Genomic DNA, 23,779 nt, shown 5'->3' with positions numbered 1-23,779 from the left:
AAATAAATTAAAAAGTATGCTTTACACAGCGTATAAGGGTGATGTCACAGCACAACGTGAATCTAACAGGGAAAGAGCTGAAAGTAATCCTCCGACTCCCATGACCATGCCGGCAAGGACAGGACGCTTTACAGACGTGTTGTTGATGGAGGACATGCAGAGCTTTTTAACTATTATGCATCGCCACAGCCCTCAGAGATTGAATCAACCGACAGGTAGCAGACTACCTCGCCTTAACTGCAGATCTCGACACTCTGAGGAGCGATGAACCACTTGACTACTGGGTGTGCAGGCTTGACCTGTGGCCTGAGCTATCCCAATTTGCAATAGAACTTCTGGCCTGCCCCACTTCAAGTGTCCTGTCAGAAAGGACCTTCAGTGCAGCAGGATGTATTGTCACTGAGAAGAGAAGTCGCCTAGGTCAAAAAAGTCTAGATTACCTCACCTTTATTAAGATGAATGAGGGATGGATCCCGAAGGGACTGACATTGGGCGATACATTCGAGTAAAAAAGGCCTGATGATGACATGAACTGCCTTGGGCTAAAAATGGTCCACACGCTGCTGTATTTTATCTTCAAATGCCGGATGACTTGGGTGACTTATCCGCCACCAACTAGGGTTCAAGCCGCAATGTTTTAGGGCACTTTCTGCATGGGAAACAAAGATCAATTTTTCTGGCATCTGGTGCTGCACTGTGGCTTCAAAAACAAAAAAAAAAAAAAGACACTTAACAGGATTAAACTGATAGGAATAGTACTACTTAACACACCACTCCTATCTGGTGGCACATTAGATTGCACGTGCAGTGCCCCAAATTTTTGGTAGGAGGACCGACCAAGCATCTTTTTCCATCTCCCGGTTCCTAAAATCCATGCCATATACACATCCCCTAATAGAGGACACCGCAGTGGAAGGTACTCGGCCGAAATTTCTTTGCACAAAAGGCAATCCCCAACCTTTACTCGATTGTGCAAAAGGAAGTAATCTTACCATTAGTTCCAGACCGCACGTCTTGTAATTCTTTGTCTGGGAAATGATATATCTATCAAATCTATCTATTTATCTATCAAATCTATCTAACTATCAATCGTATCTATCAAATGTATATTGCATCTATTGATCTATGTAATCTATGGCCTAGATTTGGAGTTTTGTCGGTAACGACCCGCGTAGCTAACGCCGGCTTTTTTCTGGCCGCACCATAAAAAAAACTCTGGTATTGAGAGTCCACATAAAGGCTGCGTTAGGCTCCAAAAAAGGAGCGTAGAGCATTTTTAACGCAGCTTCAACTCTCGATACCAGAGTTGCTTACGCAAGCGGCCAGCCTCAAAAACGTGCTCGTGCACGATTCCCCCCTAGGAAACAATGGGGCTGTTTGAGCTGAAAAAAAACCTAACACCTGCAAAAAAGCCGCGTTCAGCTCCTAACGCAGCCCCATTGTTTGCTAAGCGGAAACACTTCCTACGTCTGCACCTAACACTCTAACATGTACCCCGAGTCTAAACACCCCTAACCTTACACTTATTAACCCCTAATCTGCCGCCCCCGCTATCGCTGACCCCTGCATATTATTATTAACCCCTAATCTGCCGCTCCGTAAACCGCCGCTACGTACATTATCCCTATGTACCCCTAATCTGCTGCCCTAACATCGCCGACCCCTATATTATATTTATTAACCCCTAATCTGCCCCCCACAACGTCGCCTCCACCTGCCTACACTTATTAACCCCTAATCTGCCGACCGGACCTGAGCGCTACTATAATAAAGTTATTAACCCCTAATCCGCCTCACTAACCCTATAATAAATAGTATTAACCCCTAATCTGCCCTCCCTAACATCGCCGACACCTAACTTCAATTATTAACCCCTAATCTGCCGACTGGAGCTCACCGCTATTCTAATAAATGTATTAACCCCTAAAGCTAAGTCTAACCCTAACACTAACACCCCCCTAAGTTAAATATAATTTTAATCTAATGAAATTAATTCACTCTTATTAAATAAATTATTCCTATTTAAAGCTAAATACTTACCTGTAAAATAAATCCTAATATAGCTACAATATAAATTATAATTATATTATAGCTATTTTAGGATTAATATTTATTTTACAGGTAACTTTGTATTTATTTTAACCAGGTACAATAGCTATTAAATAGTTAAGAACTATTTAATAGCTAAAATAGTTAAAATAATTACAAAATCACCTGTAAAATAAATCCTAACCTAAGTTACAATTAAACCTAACACTATACTATCAATAAATTAATTAAATACAATACCTACAAATAACTACAATGAAATAAACTATCTAAAGTACAAAAAATAAAAAAGAACTAAGTTACAAAAAATAAAAAAATATTTACAAACATAAGAAAAATATTACAACAATTTTAAACTAATTACACCTACTCTAAGCCCCCTAATAAAATAACAAAGCCCCCCAAAATAAAAAAATGCCCTACCCTATTCTAAATTACTAAAGTTCAAAGCTCTTTTACCTTACCAGCCCTGAACAGGGCCCTTTGCGGGGCATGCTCCAAGAAGTTCAGCTCTTTTGCCTGTAAAAAAAAACATACAATACCCCCCCCAACATTACAACCCACCACCCACATACCCCTAATCTAACCCAAACCCCCCTTAAATAAACCTAACACTAAGCCCCTGAAGATCTTCCTACCTTATCGTCACCATACCAGGTTCATCGATCGATCCAGAAGAGCTCCTCCGATGTCCTGATCCAAGCCCAAGCGGGGGGCTGAAGAGGTCCATGATCCGGCTGAAGTCTTCATCCAAGCGAGGCAGAAGAGGTCTTCCATCTGATATCTATCTATCAAATCTATCTATCTCGTGGCTGGACTGTTTTGTGACAGCCACTGGAGTTTCGGCCAAATGTCCGTCGGACAAATGTCCGTCGGCCAAATGGCCGTCGGCTAAAAGTCCGGCCACGATTGCACGCGCAGTGCCCCAAATTTGAAGTAGGAGGACCGACCAAGCATCTTTTTCCATCTCCCGGTTCCTAAAATCCATGCCATATACACCTCCCCCGATAGGGGGAGTAACAGGTATTAAACTGATCAGAATAGTACTACTTAACACACCACTCATATCTGGTGCCACAGTAGATTGCATGCGCAGTGCCCCAAATTTGAAGTAGGAGGACCGACCAAGCATCTTTTTCCATCTCCCGGTTCCTAAAATCCATGCCATATACACCTCCTCCGATAGGGGGAGTAACAGGTATTAAACTGATCAGAATAGTACTACATAACACACCACTCATATCTGGTGCCACAGTAGATTGCACGCGCAGTGCCCCAAATTTGAAGTAGGAGGACCGACCAAGCATCTTTTTCCATTTCCCGGTTCCTAAAATCCATGCCATATACACCTCCTCCGATAGGGGGAGTAACAGGTATTAAACTGATCAGAATAGTACTACTTAACACACCACTCATATCTGGTGCCACAGTAGATTGCACGCGCAGTGCCCCAAATTTGAAGTAGGAGGACCGACCAAGCATCTTTTTCCATCTCCCGGTTCCTAAAATCCATGCCATATACACCTCCCCTGGTGCCGCAACTGCCTCTGGGAACCTTACCATGGGTCCCAGGCCACACGTCTTGTAATTCTCTGTCTGTGAAATTATATATCTATCAAATCTATTTATCTATCAAATCTATATAACTATCAATCGTATCTATCAAATGTATATTGCATCTATTGATCTATGTAATCTATGTATCTATCTATCAAATCTATCTATCTCATGGCCGGACTGAAATGTGACAGCCACTTGTGTTTCGGACAAATGTCCGTCGGACAAATGTCCGTCGGTCAAATGTCCGTCGGCTAAAAGTCCGGCCACGATTGCACGCGCAGTGCCCCAAATTTGAAGTAGGAGGACCGACCAAGCATCTGTTTCCATCTTCCGGTTCCTAAAAACCATGCCATATACACCTCCCCTGGCGCCGCAACTGCCTCTGGGAACCTTACCATGGGTCTCAGGCCGCGCGTCTTGTAATTCTCTGTCTGGGAAATTATATAGCTATCAAATCTATCTATTTATCTATCAAATCTATCTAACTATCAATCGTATCTATCAAATGTATATTGCATCTATTGATCTATGTAATCTATGTATCTATCAAATCTATCTATCTCGTGGCCGGACTGTTCTGTGACAGCCACTTGTGTTTCGGCCAAATGTCCGTCGGACAAATGGCCATCGGCTAAAAGTCCGGCCACGATTGCACGCGCAGTGCCCCAAATTTGAAGTAGGAGGACCGACCAAGCATCTTTTTCCATCTCCTGGTTCCTAAAATCCATGCATATACACCTCCCCTGGCGCCGCAACTGCCTCTGGGAACCTTACCATGGGTCACAGACCGCACGTCTTGTAATTCTCTGTCTGGGAAATTATATATCTATCAAATCTATCTATTTATCTATCAAATCTATCTAACTATCAATCGTATCTATCAAATGTATATTGCATCTATTGATCTATGTAATCTATGTATCAATCTATCAAATCTATCTATCTCGTGGCCGGACTGTTTTGTGACAGCCACTTGTGTTTCAGCCAAATGTCCGTCGGACAAATGTCCGTCGGACAAATGGCCGTCGGCTAAAAGTCCGGCCACGATTGCACGCGCAGTGCCCCAAATTTGAAGTAGGAGGACCGACCAATCATCTTTTCCATCTCCCGGTTCCTAAAATCCATGCCATATACACCTCCCCCGATAGGGGGGGTAACAGGTATTAAACTGATCAGAATAGTACTACTTTACACACCACTCATATCTGGTGCCACAGTAGATTGCACGCGCAGTGCCCCAAATTTGAAGTAGGAGGACCGACCAAGCATCTTTTTCCATCTCCCGGTTCCTAAAATCCATGCCATATACACCTCCTCCGATAGGGGGAGTAACAGGTATTAAACTGATCAGAATAGTACTACTTAACACACCACTCATATCTGGTGCCACAGTAGATTGCATGCGCAGTGCCCCAAATTTGAAGTAGGAGGACCGACCAAGCATCTTTTTCCATCTCCCGGTTCCTAAAATCCATGCCATATACACCTCCCCTGGTGCCGCAACTGCCTCTGGGAACCTTACCATGGGTCCCAGGCCACACGTCTTGTAATTCTCTGTCTGTGAAATTATATATCTATCAAATCTATTTATCTATCAAATCTATATAACTATCAATCGTATCTATCAAATGTATATTGCATCTATTGATCTATGTAATCTATGTATCTATCTATCAAATCTATCTATCTCATGGCCGGACTGAAATGTGACAGCCACTTGTGTTTCGGACAAATGTCCGTCGGACAAATGTCCGTTGGTCAAATGTCCGTCGGCTAAGAGTCCGGCCACGATTGCACGCGCAGTGCCCCAAATTTGAAGTAGGAGGACCGACCAAGCATCTGTTTCCATCTTCCGGTTCCTAAAATCCATGCCATATACACCTCCCCTGGCACCGCAACTGCCTCTGGGAACCTTACCATGGGTCCCAGGCCGCGCATCTTGTAATTCTCTGTCTGGGAAATTATATATCTATCAAATCTATCTATTTATCTATCAAATCTATCTAACTATCAATCGTATCTATCAAATGTATATTGCATCTATTGATCTATGTAATCTATGTATCTATCAAATCTATCTATCTCATGGCCGGACTGTTTTGTGACAGCCACTTGTGTTTCGGCCAAATGTCCGTCGGACAAATGGCCATCGGCTAAAAGTCCGGCCACGATTGCACGTGCAGTGCCCCAAATTTGAAGTAGGAGGACCGACCAAGCATCTTTTTCCATCTCCTGGTTCCTAAAATCCATGTATATACACCTCCCCTGGCGCCGAAACTGCCTCTGGGAACCTTACCATGGGTCACAGACCGCACGTCTTGTAATTCTCTGTCTGGGAAATTATATATCTATCAAATCTATCTATTTATCTATCAAATCTATCTAACTATCAATCGTATCTATCAAATGTATATTGCATCTATTGATCTATGTAATCTATGTATCAATCTATCAAATCTATCTATCTCGTGGCCGGACTGTTTTGTGACAGCCACTTGTGTTTCGGCCAAATGTCCGTCGGACAAATGTCCGTCGGACAAATGGCCGTCGGCTAAAAGTCCGGCCACGATTGCACGCGCAGTGACCCAAATTTGAAGTAGGAGGACCGACCAATCATCTTTTCCATCTCCCGGTTCCTAAAATCCATGCCATATACACCTCCCCCGATAGGGGGAGTAACAGGTATTAAACTGATCAGAATAGTACTACTTAACACCACTCATATCTGGTGGCACAGTAGATTGAACATGCAGTGCCCCAAATTTGAAGAAGGAGGACCGACCAAGCATCTTTTTCCATCTCCCGGTTCCTAAAATCCATGCCATATACACGTCCCCTGGCACCGCAACTGCCTCTGGGAACCTTACCATGGGTCCCAGGCCGCACATCTTGTAATTCTCTGTCTGGGAAATTATATATCTATCAAATCTATCTATTTATCTATCAAATCTATCTATCGCATCTATCAAATGTATATTGCATCTATTGATCTATATATCTATCTAATCTATGTATCTATGTATCTATCAAATCTATCTATCTCGTGGTTGTGCAAATGGACTGTTTGCGGTTGTTTGCAGTGCGTTAAACGGGGAGTTTGGTCTGTCACTGTGAAGCGGGCGTAACCCTTACACTACCTGATTGATACAACATCATACCTGATGTTTTAAAGCACGTTATTCCAAACAATTTAGGAATGTTAGGTGATTTATGCCCTTTATGGCTTAAAAACAGACTCTGCATCAACTATGTAATTTTCCGTGGGAGTTTTGCCATGGATCCCCCTCCGGCATGCCACAGTCCAGGTGTTAGTCTTCTTGAAACAACTTTTCCATCACTATTGTGGCCAGAAAGAGTCCCTGTGGGTTTTAAAATATGCCTGCCTATTGAAGTCAATGGCGGTTAGCCCGGTTCGCCCGTTCGCAAACAGTTGCGGAAGTTCGAGTCCGCCATTTGTGAATGGAAAATTTTAAGTTCGCGACATCACTAGTTGTTACTTCTAACTTTTTAGCACCCTCTCTTTTATTTCTTTTTTTGCTACTTACTTAACTTAGTATCATCTACAAAAATAGAGATGTCGCTACTTAATCCTTGCTCCAAGTCATTTATAAAAATATTAAAAAGAACAGGGCCCAGTACTGATCCCTGGGGGACTCCACTGATTACCTTTGTCCAATCTGAGAATGATCCATTTACTACTACTCGTTGCTCCCTATCTTTTATCCAGTTATTTATCCATGAGCTAACATTTTCAGCTATTCCCAGTCCCTTAATTTTGTGCATTAATCTCTCATGTGGCACTGTATCAAATGCCTTTGCAAAATCTAAGTATATCACATCAACTGATTCCCCTTTATCTATATTTTTACTTACTTCCTCGTGGACTCTAATTAGATTAGTTTGTCATGATCTATTTCTCCTAAAACCATACTGATTAGAACTCATAGGGCTCCATGTACTAAGCCGTCAATTCATCCGTCATTTTAGTCGCGGCTAAACTCGCCGTTACTCGCCGCGGGCGAAATGGTGTCCGCTGTAGCTATGTACTAATAATCCCACAACAAATAGACACCTCTAGCCCGCCGCGAGCAGTGGCGGAATATTGATAAATTTGACGCCTCGCTCGCCGCGAATAAGCTGATGTACTTAACTTTCAGTTCAATTGTCTGGCCAATTGTTAACACGTGACATGTAAGGTGTCATGAACGTCATAGTAGAAGCGGGAATAGAATTTTGCTCCTATAAATGGACAAGTTTTCTAAACAACTTTATTATTGTTCCAAAATTTTTGGAGAGTAATTACAGAGCGCTCGTTTTTGAGATCTTTATTTACTATTTCGATATGGCTTCATCTGGATCTGAAACCGCTTCAAAATCCAAGAATCCTCACTTTTCTCATCAGCAAAACGTCGTTTTGATTGATATGATTATTGACTCTTATGATTATTTGTTTGGATGTCGTGTCAAACAGACAAATTTTTCTAGAAGGAAGCAGATCTGGCAAAGGATCAGCGACGCTGTTAGTGCCCAGGGTCCAGGAAAAAAGGATGTCGATCAGCTGAAGAAGCGTTACAACGACATTAAACGCTTCGCCAAAGCTAAATTGGCCAGAGAGAAAAATTCGGCACGTGCTACCGGAGGTCGACCAGCATATGTGGCAGACCTCAATGACTATGAGCAGAAGCTTGTTCAGCGTCTGGGACCGGAGATCATCACTGGCATAACGGATGATTGTGACAGTGATTTAAGAGGTAAATGTACAACATAGTTGACGTAAATGTTCTTTTTAAAGTTATGATAGGTTATTGTCTCCAATATATATTTCTTTAAAATAACATTATCTGACTTCTTACGCTTCAGTATCCTATATGCCATCTAGGCCCCAAATACTGTAATCATTTATGTCGCATATATGTATAAGGGATTGTACAAGCCATTTAGGCCCCAAATACTGTAATAATTTATCTCGCATATATGTATAAGGGATTGTACAAGCCATTTAGGCCCGAAATACTGTAATAATTTATCTCGCATATATGTATAAGGGATTGTACAAGCCATTTAGGCCCCAAATACTGTAATCATTTATGTCTCATATATGTATAAGGGATTGTACAATAATAGTATTGTTATACTGCCTTTTTTTTAATGGTCTAACGGAACTAAAGATTTGTTGATTATTACTATAGTGATCCCTAAAGATAACACCCATGTGTTTATTTTCAAACCAGTATTGCATAGAAACCTTAAAGAGATAATGACAATAGAAATAATGTAATTTGAAACTATTAAAATAATATTGTATGTCCGACATTAATCATGAGACTAACCCCAGATCACATGCCTTCTTAAATTTCTGATCTATTGACTTCCATGTTGCGTTATTTCACTATAGAATATTATTGTTAGCATCTTTCAAAATTGTTCTCCGCTTTATAAACATACATTTTTCAGATATAGCTATGCACATAGTTGACGCAGTCACATGAACCATCTATGTGCATCAACCAATGATCATTTACTGTGCCTGTATAGATTTGCTTTTCCTCAAAGTATAAAAATCCAATGAATGCAAAAACATAATACATTTAAATATTTTTAAAAATGCATTTTCTTATGCAATTTGTAAAGGTAATTATTTTTTTTCATGTCCCTTTAAAGGGCCACTAAACCCAAAATCTTTTATTAATGATTCGGATAGAGAATTGAAATTTAAACAACATATTACTTCAATTTTCTAGATATTCTTAGTTGAAGAAAAATAAATACACATGTTGAGCCAATCACACGAGGCTTCTTTGTGCATCAATCAAATGCTTTTCAACAAAGAATATCTATAGAATAAAACAAATTAGATAATATAAGTAAATTATAAAGATGTTTATAACTGCATTCTCTTTCCAAATCATAAAAAAAGGTGGTTGGCATGTCCCTTTAATGATTGAGCCTGCATTCACTGCTGTAATTATTATTATTAACAGTTTTAACTTTCAGTTTCAAATATAAATAAAAATAAACCTAATTTTTTTTTTAATTTTTTTTTTTTTAAGCAATGCCAACAACAGCAGAGCCTGTGAGGAGTAACGAGGTGCCCACTTGTTCTACTTCTTCTTCTGCGGTTTCGAGACCACCCGGTGCAGCTGTTTCAAGACCTTCGGACAGTTTTACACATGGACAATTTATACGCTCATCATCTAATGTTACACACACAACTTCCTCGGCGGACACACTTCCGGATCTAAGGACCAGCACTCCACAAACTGGTGTTGGTAGAGCAACTGGTAAGTACTTTACAAATGAATAATTTCAATGTTGTGTGTTTTATCTCTTTTATCTCTCAATTTTTTTTTTGTAATTTTTTTTTTAAATGTCAAATGTCATTATTGACATATTCTATTTCGAGATCTTGTACATATTTTTTTAAATGAGGATTCTTGTAGAGCATGCATGCTATTTTAATCAACTTTCAAATTTTTTTAAAATTTATCATTATTTTCTTTTTGAGAATTGATCATAGTATTACATAAGAAAGCTGATAGAAATTCCATGCAATATATCTTATTCTCAAAAAGATTATTTTTGCTTCAGTGTCCAGTTAATTGCAAAATACATTTCCATTAATAATTTCGAATATATCGTTACATTGACAAAAAAGCATTTTATTTATTTATTTTTATGTTATTTATTTTTTTATAGGTGATTTGGGACGTCTTTTCCAGAGATTGACTGGACATTCATCTCCATTATTTGATGGTATGTATCACATATGTATATATATATATATAATATAACTTAAATTGGTGTATGACGGTTGTATCTGCTCTCTCCTTCTATTCTATTTCTGCAAGTGTTTTTATAACATTTTATTTTTATTTACTAACAATTTGTTATGTCTTGATCTAGAAGAAGAAAACTCATCAAGGGAGATCACTATCAATCTCATGCCGATAGTGGAAAATCCCATTCAAGATGAACCACCAGGAGGGCATGATGGAAGTGAGACTCCAGATATTCTTGAAGATTTGGGAGATGCGCAACCGGATGAAATTCACACACCAGAAAACATTGAGGAACCTGTTGAAACACAGGCACCACCAATTGAACTGCAAACAGGTGGTGTAAATATTGACAATACACCGGCAGAAGGACAATTTGGCGATGTTGCATTGAGGGAAATGTTGACACTGGCAAGGCAATACAGAGAGGACCACAGAGAAATGCTGAATATTATTAACACTAATATTGAACGCTGGGCTGCTCTGTCAGAAAAAAATGTGGAAATCGAAAGGCAAAGGAATGAGATAGAGATGCAGAAATTACAGCTGCAAAGAGAGATGTTCCAGTGGCAGAGGCAGATGGATGAAGAGAAAAACCATCAAATTAACAGAGCTTTGAGCATCAGCGAAAGGACATTACAATCTCTGTTGGCTATTGTCAGTGAAAGGGAGGCGACAACAGACCCAAAGAGGCAACGTCTGGAGTGAACATTTTTTATTATCTAGTCACTGTTAATTTTTTTACTCTGTATATTGTGTACAAAGTTATTGTTTGTGTATTTTTAAGGGACACTGTACTCAAATTTTTTCTTTTGTGATTCAGATGGAGCATGCAAATTTGATCATAGGAGTACATTTGAAAGTTGCTTAAAATTGCATGCTCTATCTGAATCACAAAAGATAAAATTTGGATACAGTGTCCCTTTAAGTTTAAAATGTTAGTCACTGTTAATTTTTTTACTCTGTATATTGTGTACAAAGTTATTGTTTGTGTATTTTTAAGGGACACTGTACTCAAATTTTTTCTTTTGTGATTCAGATAGAGCATGCAAATTTGATCATAGGAGTACATTTGAAAGTTGCTTAAAATTGCATGCTCGATCTGAATCACAAAAGATAAAATTTGGATACAGTGTCCCTTTAAGTTTAAAATGTTAGTCACTGTTAATTTTTTTACTCTGTATATTGTGTACAAAGTTATTGTTTGTGTATTTTTAAGGGACACTGTACTCAAATTTTTTCTTTTGTGATTCAGATAGAGCAAGCAAATTTGATCATAGGAGTACATTTGAAAGTTGCTTAAAATTGCATGCTCGATCTGAATCACAAAAGATAAAATTTGGATACAGTGTCCCTTTAAGTTTAAAATGTTAGTCACTGTTAATTTTTTTACTCTGTATATTGTGTACAAAGTTATTGTTTGTGTATTTTTAAGGGACACTGTACTCAAATTTTTTCTTTTGTGATTCAGATAGAGCATGCAAATTTGATCATAGGAGTACATTTGAAAGTTGCTTAAAATTGCATGCTCTATCTGAATCACAAAAGATAAAATTTGGATACAGTGTCCCTTTAAGTTTAAAATGTTATTATTTAATAAAGACAAATTTTTTTATGGCCAAAAAAAAAGTTTATTTACATAAATTCAAACTCACTTTTGATTCTTCAACACAAAACTTTTTCTCAGTTATTAATCATGACAAAACAAAAAATGAAATCAAATTACATATTTACGGTATAAAAAATCTACTTGCTCCATTAACATTGCCAAAGTTGCCCTAATTTTAGAAATTTTTTGTTTGACATGATCTTCTAGACAACTCTGAGTACTTTTGTCTGCAGTCTCAATAGTTGATGTTGAAGATAAATCTGTAGAAAAATAAATGAAAAGCAAAATTTAATTCAATTGTCATATACATATTCAATGTATGATAGGGTTTTTCATCACAAATATTACCTCCTGATGTGCTGTTATCTACGTTATCTACTATATTAGCTTCTACACTTATGTCCACTCCTTTAAAGCTTTCATCTGAGCCAACTCCTATTTGAAATATACAATATATGTATTAGTTAAAACTTGTATTTTCTTAGATTTAAGATTACTGAGTATGAAACATACCTTTATCTACCATCATTGTTGGTAAAACTTCTATCCTTGGTTGAGTATCATCTGAAGTTAATGCTTCAAATATTGTCACACTATCTGGATTTTGAAATTCTTCCATTTCCATACTAGTTTCCATTTCTTCCATGGTAATATCTATGAACGAAATTACAAAGATAGAAAACTATTAAATCAAAAACCTTGTATATATTATTTAAAACAATAATAATAATAATCATTACAAGTGACATAGAAACCAATTTCTAAGTTTCATGATTCAGATAGTGCATGCAATTTAAATAAACTTTATATTTTACTTCATTCTTTTTGTATCTTTATTTGAAAAGCAAGAATCTAAGTTTAGATGCCAGCCCATTTTTGGTGAACCAACTGTGTTGTACTTGATAATTGGACAGAACCAATCAAAGAGTGCTGTCCATGGTGCTCAACCAAAAATTGGCTGGCTCCTTAGCTTAGATGCCCTCTTTTTCAAATAAAAATAGAAAGTAAATGAGGAAAAAAATGATAATAGAAGTAAATTAGCAACTTGATTAATATTGCATGCTAAAACTTTTTAAGCCAAAACCTAAAATATATGATTTAAAATTTAAATAATAAGTCATTACCTGTCTGTGTCTCTTTATGACAAATTGCATATGGATTTGGAGATAATTCAATATCCAATAGTGTTATTGGCAAAGGTGGAGAAAGAGCTTCACTTCTGGGTGTTTGCACCAACATTGACCTTAAGTAGCGTGGTGGGTGTGCACACTTCATTCTCCTACTTCTCATATCTATAAACATATATATAAGAAAAAAATTTAATAAAAAAAATTGAAATAATTATGCTGCATGCTTACTTTTCTAACATGTTTCAATGTTATATAGTAATATATTTATATTTTATTCTACTAACTCAGTTCTGCATGTTTCAATGTTATATACTAATATAGTTATATTTTACTCTACTAACTCATTTTTGTATGCTAAGTTTTCTAACCTTTTAAGTGTATATAGTTATATAGTTAAATTTTAATCTACTAACTCAGTTCTGCATGCTAACTTTTGTAACTTTTTGCAATTGTATATACTAATATAGTCAAAGTAACAGTCAGGAAATATTATTTTCCTGGATTCGTCAATGATGACGCAGTTCAAAAATAAACCCTTTTTTTATATTATTAAAAATTATTTCATATATAATTTTGAAACTTACATGTCCTTATCAATCTTCGAATCGATTTATAGTACTTCGGTTCTCTTCTCTTCAAATCACTATATTTTCTAAGACACTGTCGTCTTGTTCTTTTAATTTTTGAAATACGATGCATTCTTCTCAGCATCTCGTATATAATTTTGTCTCGGCATTCCTGTCTCACTCCCCTCACACCACCAATCCGTTTAGGGAAATATTTATCCATGGCATAAACTAATATCACCAATTCTCCAGCACCAAAAGGTTCAGGACGCGACATGTTTGACGATGACGTGATTAATCGTTATGTCAATCATTAGCGCATTGATCCAGATATGTATCCCCGAAAAATAGAGAAAAATATAATGTATATGTAGATTAATGTATTTTATGAAGGTTTGTAAATATCGATGTTTATAGTTATTACAAATGATATTTGTTTCATATACATTTTCTTTGTTTCAGATGTGTTGATATGTATTAAAATTTACTTTGTTTTACAATTGTTATTTTGTTTCTAAACATTTTCTTTGTTTCAGATGTGTATGTATTAACATTTATACTTTGGTTTACAATAGTTATTGTTTCTAAACATTTTTTTATTTGTTTCAGATGTGTTTTTATGTATTAAAATTTAATTTGGTTTACAATTTTTATTTTGTTTCTAAACATTTAATTTTTTTAAGATGTGTTTATATGTATTAAAATGTTGTTTGGTTTACAATTGTTATTTTGTTTCTAAACATTTTCTTTGTTTCATATGTGTTTATATGTATTAGAATTTATTTTGGTTTACAATTGTTATTTGGTTTCTAAACATTTCCTTTTTTTTCAGATGTGTTTATATGTATAACAAGTTACTTTGGTTTACAATTGTTAATATATAATGTTTAAAGATTATAATTTTGTAATAAAATAATTTATTTTGCCATTATTTTCTATATGCCACTATTCTTTTAACAAATCTTGAATGCAAAAATATATTATAAAGGTTAAGAAAATAAGTGCTAAGAGTAAGCCCTTAAGGTATTTATTTGAATATGGGAAAACCTAGTAGCTGTTAAAAATAGAGGTTAGAATAAAACAAATAAAATTAGCAAGTCTTTTTTAACTCAAAAATCCAATCTGATAACATAAAGCACTGTTGAATATACTGTCGCTTGTTACAGCTACAATTCAATGACACAATAATGAATTAGCATCAGCTATGGAGGGATTACATTACAATAATCACATATGTAAAAGAGTGAGAGCAGCTGTAGACACTAGTGTGATGTCACAAAGACAATGTATTACCTATAATATATTGTCTGTAATAACTTTGATCATAAACTTTATTTATTTGAAACCTTTGATAATTGAAGATCAACAACTGTTATGTATTTAACTGTTTATCATGAGTGATTTTTAATAACCTTAACTCTTAAAAAAAAATGGAGACAAGTTAATAAAGAAAGTTTTTTATTGATCAACTGAAACTTTAATCCTCAAACACAAAATATTGTTCTGAAACCATGTCCCTTGTTGCATTTCCACGCCTATTAGCTTGTTCGACACATATTTCTTCTGGTAAATCATCAGTATCTATTGGATCTTCATCTTCTAATGGACAGCCTCTTTTAATTGCAATATTGTGCAGTATGCAGCAAACCAATATAATTTTGGCAACTTTCTCTGGTGCATACTGCATAGCACCACCAGAACGATCAAGACATCGAAACCGCATTTTCAAAAGACCGAAAGTCCTCTCAATAATCCCCCTGGTAGATCGGTGAGCTTCATTGAAACGTACTTGACTTCTGGTCTGTGGGTTGTTATAGGGAGTCAACAGCCATTCTGTACATGAGTACCCTCCATCTCCTAATAGAAGATATAATAAATATAAATATTAATATAAGAATAATTATAAAGATTCAGAACTATACAATACAATTAAACTATACAGATTACAGTCGACAAATTGGGCGCAATTTTGGTACATTGAAATGAGAGACATATTAGACGCCAGTTATGCTTACCTAGAAGCCATCCGTCAGGCATATTTCCCTCCTCGAACTTCCGGTATAACCCAGTCTGCCTTAAAATGTAAGAATCATGACAGGATCCAGGAAAGTTAGAACGGACACTGATAATCCTCATGTGGGGGTCACAGACCATCTGGACATTCAAGGAATGGAAATGCTTTCGATTCCTATAGATCTCCTCACGAGCTTGAAGTGGTCTTACAGCAACATGGGTACAGTCTATGGCACCTAGGACATTGGGCATCCCAGCCATCCTATAGAAATTTGACTTGATAGATTGCCATTCTTCAGGGGTAGATGGCAAACAAACATATCGATGAAAAATAACCATCATAGCCCCTATTACTTTGGATAAGTGGCGTGAAAAAGCAGATTGACTCATTCCAATAATGACGCTAGAAACTGCCTGAAAGGAGCCTGTTGCAAAAAAATGCAATGCCGCTAATAGTTTGAGAAGTCCCGGAATAGCTTGTGAACGAGCAGTCATCGGCTCCAAATGATCTTCAATCTCTCGATACAGGTGTAATATCGATTCACGATCAAGCCGGAATCTTTGTATGATCTCTCGGTCAGAAAGGCCGTGCAAACCAACCCGTGGAAGGAATACACGGGGGACTCGAACTCTCCTTCTTCTAACCAATCGATTAGCTACATTTCCAGTATTCTGTCTTCTAGCCCGGATTCGCATCAAACGGAGAATAAACAAAAACAGAATTCTCTCCATAGCTGCTGAAATGAACAATGTAAGTACAATGCTGATATTACTGCCTTTTATATATGTCTAGACTGGCGTCTAGAGTGACTTTCCTATTGTTTTGTACCTTGCCCGCCACCTAAAAGGTGGCGAGGCAAAAATAACGAGGTGGGAGCGGAAATTGACGCGAGCGGACAAATAGATTTTTTAGTACATTCGTTTTTGGCGAGTTGGTGGTCAAATGTGTCTAATTACAGTAAAAAATGGAGAGGTAGCGAGGTATGGCGGATAAGTACGCTCGCAATTTTAAAGATGCGAGTTTTTACATAATTGACGGCTTTGTACATATCAGTTTGCGAGTTTGGGCGCGAGATTTGTTGCGGGTAGCTCGCTGACTGCTTAGTACATGGAGCCCATAATCTTGTTTACACAAATATGCTTGTCAATATAATCCTTTATAATCCCTTTAAATATCTTCCCCACTATTGATGTCAGACTAACTGGTCTATAGCTTCCTGGATCATCCCTGCTTCCCTTTTTGTAGAGTGGCACCACATCAGCTTTATGCCAATCCTGGGGTACCATGCCTGAGTATAATGAGTCTTGAAAAATTAAGAGTAGTGTTTTGTCTATAACAATGCTAAATTCCCCTAACAAACCATTTTTTTTTTACTTTGAACTTGTGAACTATGCTCCCAACGGTGTCTCTAGGAACATTCAGTGCCTTTGTTATCTTTTTGTATCCTGTTCCTTGTTTGTGAAGGGCGATGATCTCTTCTCTTAACTTTTTGGACCATTATTTTGACTTAGCCATATTTCTAACATGAAGTCAAACTCAGCAAACCCCTAGCCAGTTCAGGTATGTCATGTGTTCTAGCTCAAGCACACCTAGTACAACTAATGAAGTCCTTGATTAGTTGCATCAGGTGTGCTTGAGACAACACCTGTTTTGTATATTTGGGCTGTTGTGAGGTATTCTATTCAGGGGGTTGAATAATTTTTAGACTGAAAAATTCGTTAAAAGTTGCATTTTTAGTTTAATTTGGGTAAATCACTTTGTTGTGATGAGCCATTTTAATTGCTTTTGTTTGATTTGTTCATTGCAAACAGCTGAACGTCTATACATTTTGACAATTAACCTGAATTGCAATGGAAGTTGAATAATTTTGATTACATATAAATATACTCCAACCCAAGAGTGAGGATATCCATGAGGATAGATTGACTTTCACTACTACATTTGATATAGATAAACACATAATAGCTGATAGTTTAAGGAAGAATTAGTCATTGATAACTACCTATAGGGAGCTCCCATTACATAGGACACCTCCTCCAAGGATTGGATACCACAGAGCTAGATCTCTAAGAGACCAACTTATCCAAACAAATCCAAGAAAGTGTTATACTAAAGACACCTGGCTCAAAACGAAGCCGGGGTGTTATCGCTGTCTAAGCTGTACCACCTGCGGAGGTCTCTCCATTGGAAAAACTTTCAGACACCCATACTCCAACAAGAAATATGAAATCAAGCACAGGGTGACCGGCACCACACAATTTATAGTATATCTTATATACTGTGTTTGTGGATTATTTTATGTTGGAAAGACTGTGGACAATCTACGCATCAGGATGGCGAACCATCGATTTGCCATTAAAACGGCACTTTGCTCAAGCTAATCAAAAAGTGTCCGACCTCAAATATATCATTATCGGCCACATACCTGTGCCACCTAGAGGAGGGGACCATGCTAAGATGTTGCTGCAATGAGAAGCCAGATGGATATTTGAACTGGGCACCATGGAACCACAAGGACTAAATGTCCACCTTGATTGGCATTCCTATTTATGAGAGGCCTCGACCCTTTGGATCCATTACACATTTTTCTGCTTTTTTGAAGTAACAATCTTTCTATGTCAATGATTAATATATAGAAAAACGTTTTAATTTAATTTATTTTTTGATATTTTTTTTATTTTTGATTTTATTATATATTTATAAGACACATTTTTGGATAATTTTTGTATATTTTTTCAATGTTTTGGATATTTTTCAGTATTTATTTTTGCAATATTTTTAGTTTCCATGAGGGTACATCTATATTTTGAGGTACACCTGTGATGTTAATTTCTCACTACTTATGTTTTTTGAATCATAATTCTCTTACATGCCCTCTTGTTCTTTTTTTTTTTTTTGGTATATGCCTTATTTTAATGTTAGTGTTGTATAGGTATATTTCTTTGGGAACTTTAAAGTTCAGGTTGCCATTGGGACGAATATATTTGAGTGCAATTATGCACTATTATCCATCCATGGCAACCATTGGAGTAGATTTGGGATATCCAGTAGCAGTTTACAGCTGTTTCTTTGCTTAAAGGTGTTGGCTACATAATATGTGGTGATTGGCTTAGCCTTAGACATTTAAATCTTAATTTAGCTTGCATGCTGTTATTTTGATTTTTGTATCTGCGGCAGATCTTCTACATCCCGTTGTTACATAGCACAATGTATGCTTACCTGCTATTGTCTCCTTTGTTTTTACTTATCTGATGACTTTGATTTTCATTTCACCAGGACTGCCGAGTGGCTTCCAGTCACTATAGCAACGCATGACGTGGAGATGTACCACGTGGTTGCTGGGATTTCCGGTACGCCATGGACAGCACTGCGGTGGGGATTTGGTTCGTATTTAAGTTTAGTAGGTAATGTGTGTATGTTTGATGTTGGTTTGAGGACAGGATAAAACCCGAAACGTCACCTTAATAAAGTAAAAACTTTTCAGCATTTAAGACCCGGTGAGTGCCTTTCATTTTTTAAATATATATATATATATATATATATATATATATATATATATATATATATATATATATATATATATTTATACACACACATATATATATATATATATATACACACATACACATATATTTATATACACATATATATATATATATATATATATGCACATACACATATATTTATATACACATATATATATATATACACACATACATATGTATAATTTGTATAATTGTCTGTTTTACATAATTAATGGACCCTGAAAAAGGAGTGGGTTGAAGCAGATGCAAAGCCATTTGATAAAATACTTTCAACATTTAAACTAAGGCAGTGCTCTTGAAACTAGTGAGTGTTTCTTTCATATTTTTAATTTATTGATGTTTGTAAGACCCGAAAGTTATGTTGAATTTGTTTTTAGCTAAATATACATCAGTAATTTAATAGAACTACTTTGGGGAAGAGTATTGTTCAAAGTCAGAATTAAATGGCAAATGACTCTTTTGTTTTATTTATTGACGTGCTAACCTTCTAAACATAAAACCATTAGAATGGAGACACAATAAGTATGCTGCTGAAAGTTGGTTGCTCCTTGTAATGCTATATCTTTAGAAACAGAGATTAAAGCACTGGTACTTATGTTTGGATCATTAGATACATTATTATTACAGATTTTGCTATACTGTATGTCTCTAATTAGTGTGAATGCATTTATGGATGTGAAGGAGAGGCAAGCCCAGTGCAATAGAGCACTGCCTGACATGATAGTTCAGTTATATTTATACTTTGTTCTTTGTATTTTATATTACTTTAGACCAGACTGGGCAATTTAAGTTTTATTACATTTAAGCTTTGCACCTTTTATTTTGTATTTAAACCTATTTAGATTCTTTATAAAGCAGTGATTTTACAAATTCTGATTATGCTTTGTACTGGAAGAGTGTATTCTGATCTGAGTAAGAGTTCACCTGACTCATAAGTGTGTAATGTTCAAATATAATTGTCACCTGTTTTGACTTCTATATATTGTTTCTTAGCATTTTTGTTGTCATTAATGTTTTTTTCATATGGATCCCATTTCTATGTTGTTACTGTTAGTGAAGTGTCACTAAGTCTAAAATTAACCTATGTTACCAATACATAAAATCTATGTCATATACACACCCTCCCTCTGGAAGCCTAACTGCAGCTACAACGGAAATACATTTTATTTTTAACATTTCTTCACACTCATTGAGTACTGTTGGAAAACCACCACCTATTTTGTTAGGTACTTTGGTTATAGGATTAATTTTATACTTTACAACAGCTCAATATTCATAAAATCTTTGTTTTATACATTCAATGGAACTTTTTCTAGAACCAACCAACACTACTTAAGTTATCTAAAAATAAATACACAGAGCGCCTCCTAAAAGGCTAAGACACTAGTAGTGACAAGATTATTTAAATAAAAAATATATTGAAATTCTATAGGGGTATATAAAATATTTTATAAGCTACTTATAGCTAAAATATACAAACAAGATACAAAAGTGGATCCACTTAAAATTAACAATAAAATATGCATATATCTATATAAAAAACAATACAATTGTGGTTAAAAACCACAACAATATACAATCTTAATCACAAAATAAATTACAATAAAACAGCTGTTGATGGTTGGATAAAAAATAAATATAAAAACATCAATTTACTGAGTAGGTGTCCATAAATATGTAGGTCCCAAACTTTAAATTCTTTCCAGAGAGTGAATGTCCAATATGAAGATTCTATTTTAAAACAGTTATCCTTATATATCCCTCGATAAACGGTGAAATGATGAAGTGTGTAAAAAAGAAAAACGTAGTGGTTTTCAAATCAAATTTCAAAAATTATTGTGAATATCCAAAAAATCCTGAAAAGATGATGTGATGAAGTGGGCGTGAATAATCAAAAATGTGTGTACACAAAAATGAAAAAAGAAAAAGGAAAAAATGTAAAAAAATAATCCAAATGAATATTTAGGATGTGTTAAAGTGAATAACACACTTATAAAGTGACCCTTATGTGAATACAAGATGTGAAGAGATGCTCCTAAAAAGTTATTCCTGTGTGTAAACGATGAAAAAATACAGAAATGGATCCTATGTTCTCAGGGATCAATTCATTCAAAGATATACCTGTAATAAAACAAATATAACATAGTGCAAAACTGCTATTCAAACTTAGTCAGTAATTGAAAAGAAGCTTACCATATATGTCAACGCGTTTCGGCCCTAAGAACTGGGCCTTTATCAAGACTATCAAGAGCGCTCAGCTACATGACCTGACGCAGCAGAATGCTCAGAAATGAAAAGGCAGGACACACTGAGCGCGCGCTGCCGCATGTACACGCTGCACTCCGCTCCGCTTGCAGTGTGTCACAGCCTCTAGGGCTTCATGTATGCAGCATCGTAAGCTGGTCGGGAGCTTTTGAGGTGCAAGTCCTCACATACTAGCATGCTTCCCACAATGTAAGAAGCAGCATCACCCCAAACTTGCTTGCTCAGGGTGATTTACAGAATTGTGCGAGAGAAGGGGCCTGCATAACACACACCTATCGGGTGTGTAGTGATGCATACGGGCCAGTGGACAAATAGATCCACTGCCCATATGCAGTGAAGGTATACAGACAACTTCTCAAGTTGAGAAGCTTGTCCACACGCTGCTTAATACTTGGGGCCTTATATGACAGTAGTGTTTGCAACAATGTTTGTAACAATACTATATATCTAGTATTTAAATCAAGTGCACTCTCTTTAACCTGTCTATACACCAATAGTAAATTGTACCTAAATCAAAAATGTTTAATTTAGACTTCCATTTCCCTTTAAGCATTTGTCCTCTTTCATGCAAAATTCCCTAATAAACAGCCTCAGAAGTGGTGTTGTATGAAGCTGTGAGGAATTTTTCAGACATCTGTAGGTTTTTTTTCTTGACTTATCATGGTTCATAAACATAAGATTTAGTAGATCATTAAGATTGATCAGTTGGGTCGACTATCAAAAAAAATTAGTTTAACAGATAAAAATATATAGGGCCAGATTACAAGTGGAGCGGTATTTATTGCTCCTGCTCGAGGGCTAACTCCTCTAGAAGTAAGCTTTTTGCCCGCATCAGGTAGCGTTTGTATTACAAGTTGAACGTAAACTGTTTTTGCTCTCGTACTAACCCAATGCGAGAAAAAAGCAAAACTTATAAGATTCCGCGAGTGAAAACATATCCTACCTGAGAAGTCAATGGAGCAAAAAAAAATGTGGGGGAAAAAACATTAGCCTACTCGAGCAAACCCGAATGCATATTCTGAAGTGCACTAACCCCGACATGAAAATATGAATATTTCACATTCCAATATTTGTCTCATAGCAGAATATTTTTCATTGATTCATAAATACATATTTCTATTAAATATTTCAGATTTTTTTTCGTAAACAATATATATATATATATATATATATATATATATATACAGATATATATATATATATATATATATATATATATATATATATATATATATATATGAATATAGTATTTTAAAACACATAGAACATATTCTGCTAGGTGCAGAACATTGGAATGTTAAATATTAACTAACACTTTATTAAATATGAATATTGCGTAAATATGTTTTTACATATTTCATTTGCTTAACTGCAAAGGGCTCCAATACCCTTATATATGTCTGTCATGCCTGCCTCAGTGTCAGTTAAGTACAATACACACACATAGTATAGGCATGGCACAGAGAAACCCAGATATTAAGGTGGAGATAGGAGTAACAACCAGCCTGAAGCTCTGGATGCTGTCCGGACTGTACAGTACTATATAAATCTGGAGATACTCATCAAGTAGAAATAGTACTGATAAAGGATACAATCTGGTGTAGTACATGCAACCGTCACAAGGGTTCAGGCTAAAGCATAGTCAAGGAAAATCCAGGTGAGCAACAGAAAGGAAAACAATCCAGCGAAGTACAAGGGGTTAAAGCAAAGCACAGTCAAAGTCCAGTTCTGAGATCAATGTAAACAGTAAACCCAACAAAGTAACAAAGGGCAGAGAAAATCAGAGTCCAGAATCCAAATCCAAGTCTTTAACAGAGCGCAATCCAAATAGCAATGAACAGCATACCCTGAGTAGTAACTCAATAAATGGACAATGAATGCTGGAAGAGCTGGGTTTATATAACCAGAGAGTAATTGCTAATTACCCGCAGCTGCAGGCAGGTGGAGCCAAAGTGCAGGAGAACAAAAGCTAACTAGGCAAAGAAATACACTGCAGTACAATTGTGAGGATAGAACACAGGGAAAGCAAAAGCCCCAGAAGCTGAGGTCCCAGGTTCAATCACAGGGTGTAACAATGTCTATCTATGCACACATATGTATTTGTGTGTTTATATGTGTAATGGTGTATGCTTGGCTCCCTTTTAGAGAACAGAGGTTGTTAAGGAGTGAATCACAACGGCAGATAACATACTAACGGCTAGATTTAGAGTTTTGTCGGTAACGACCCGCGTAGCTAACGCTGGCTTTTTTCCCCCCGCACCTTTT

Source organism: Bombina bombina, chromosome 8 (genome assembly GCF_027579735.1).
Source record: "Bombina bombina isolate aBomBom1 chromosome 8, aBomBom1.pri, whole genome shotgun sequence".
Taxonomy (NCBI): domain Eukaryota; kingdom Metazoa; phylum Chordata; class Amphibia; order Anura; family Bombinatoridae; genus Bombina; species Bombina bombina.
Note: the sequence above shows the minus strand (reverse complement) of the source record.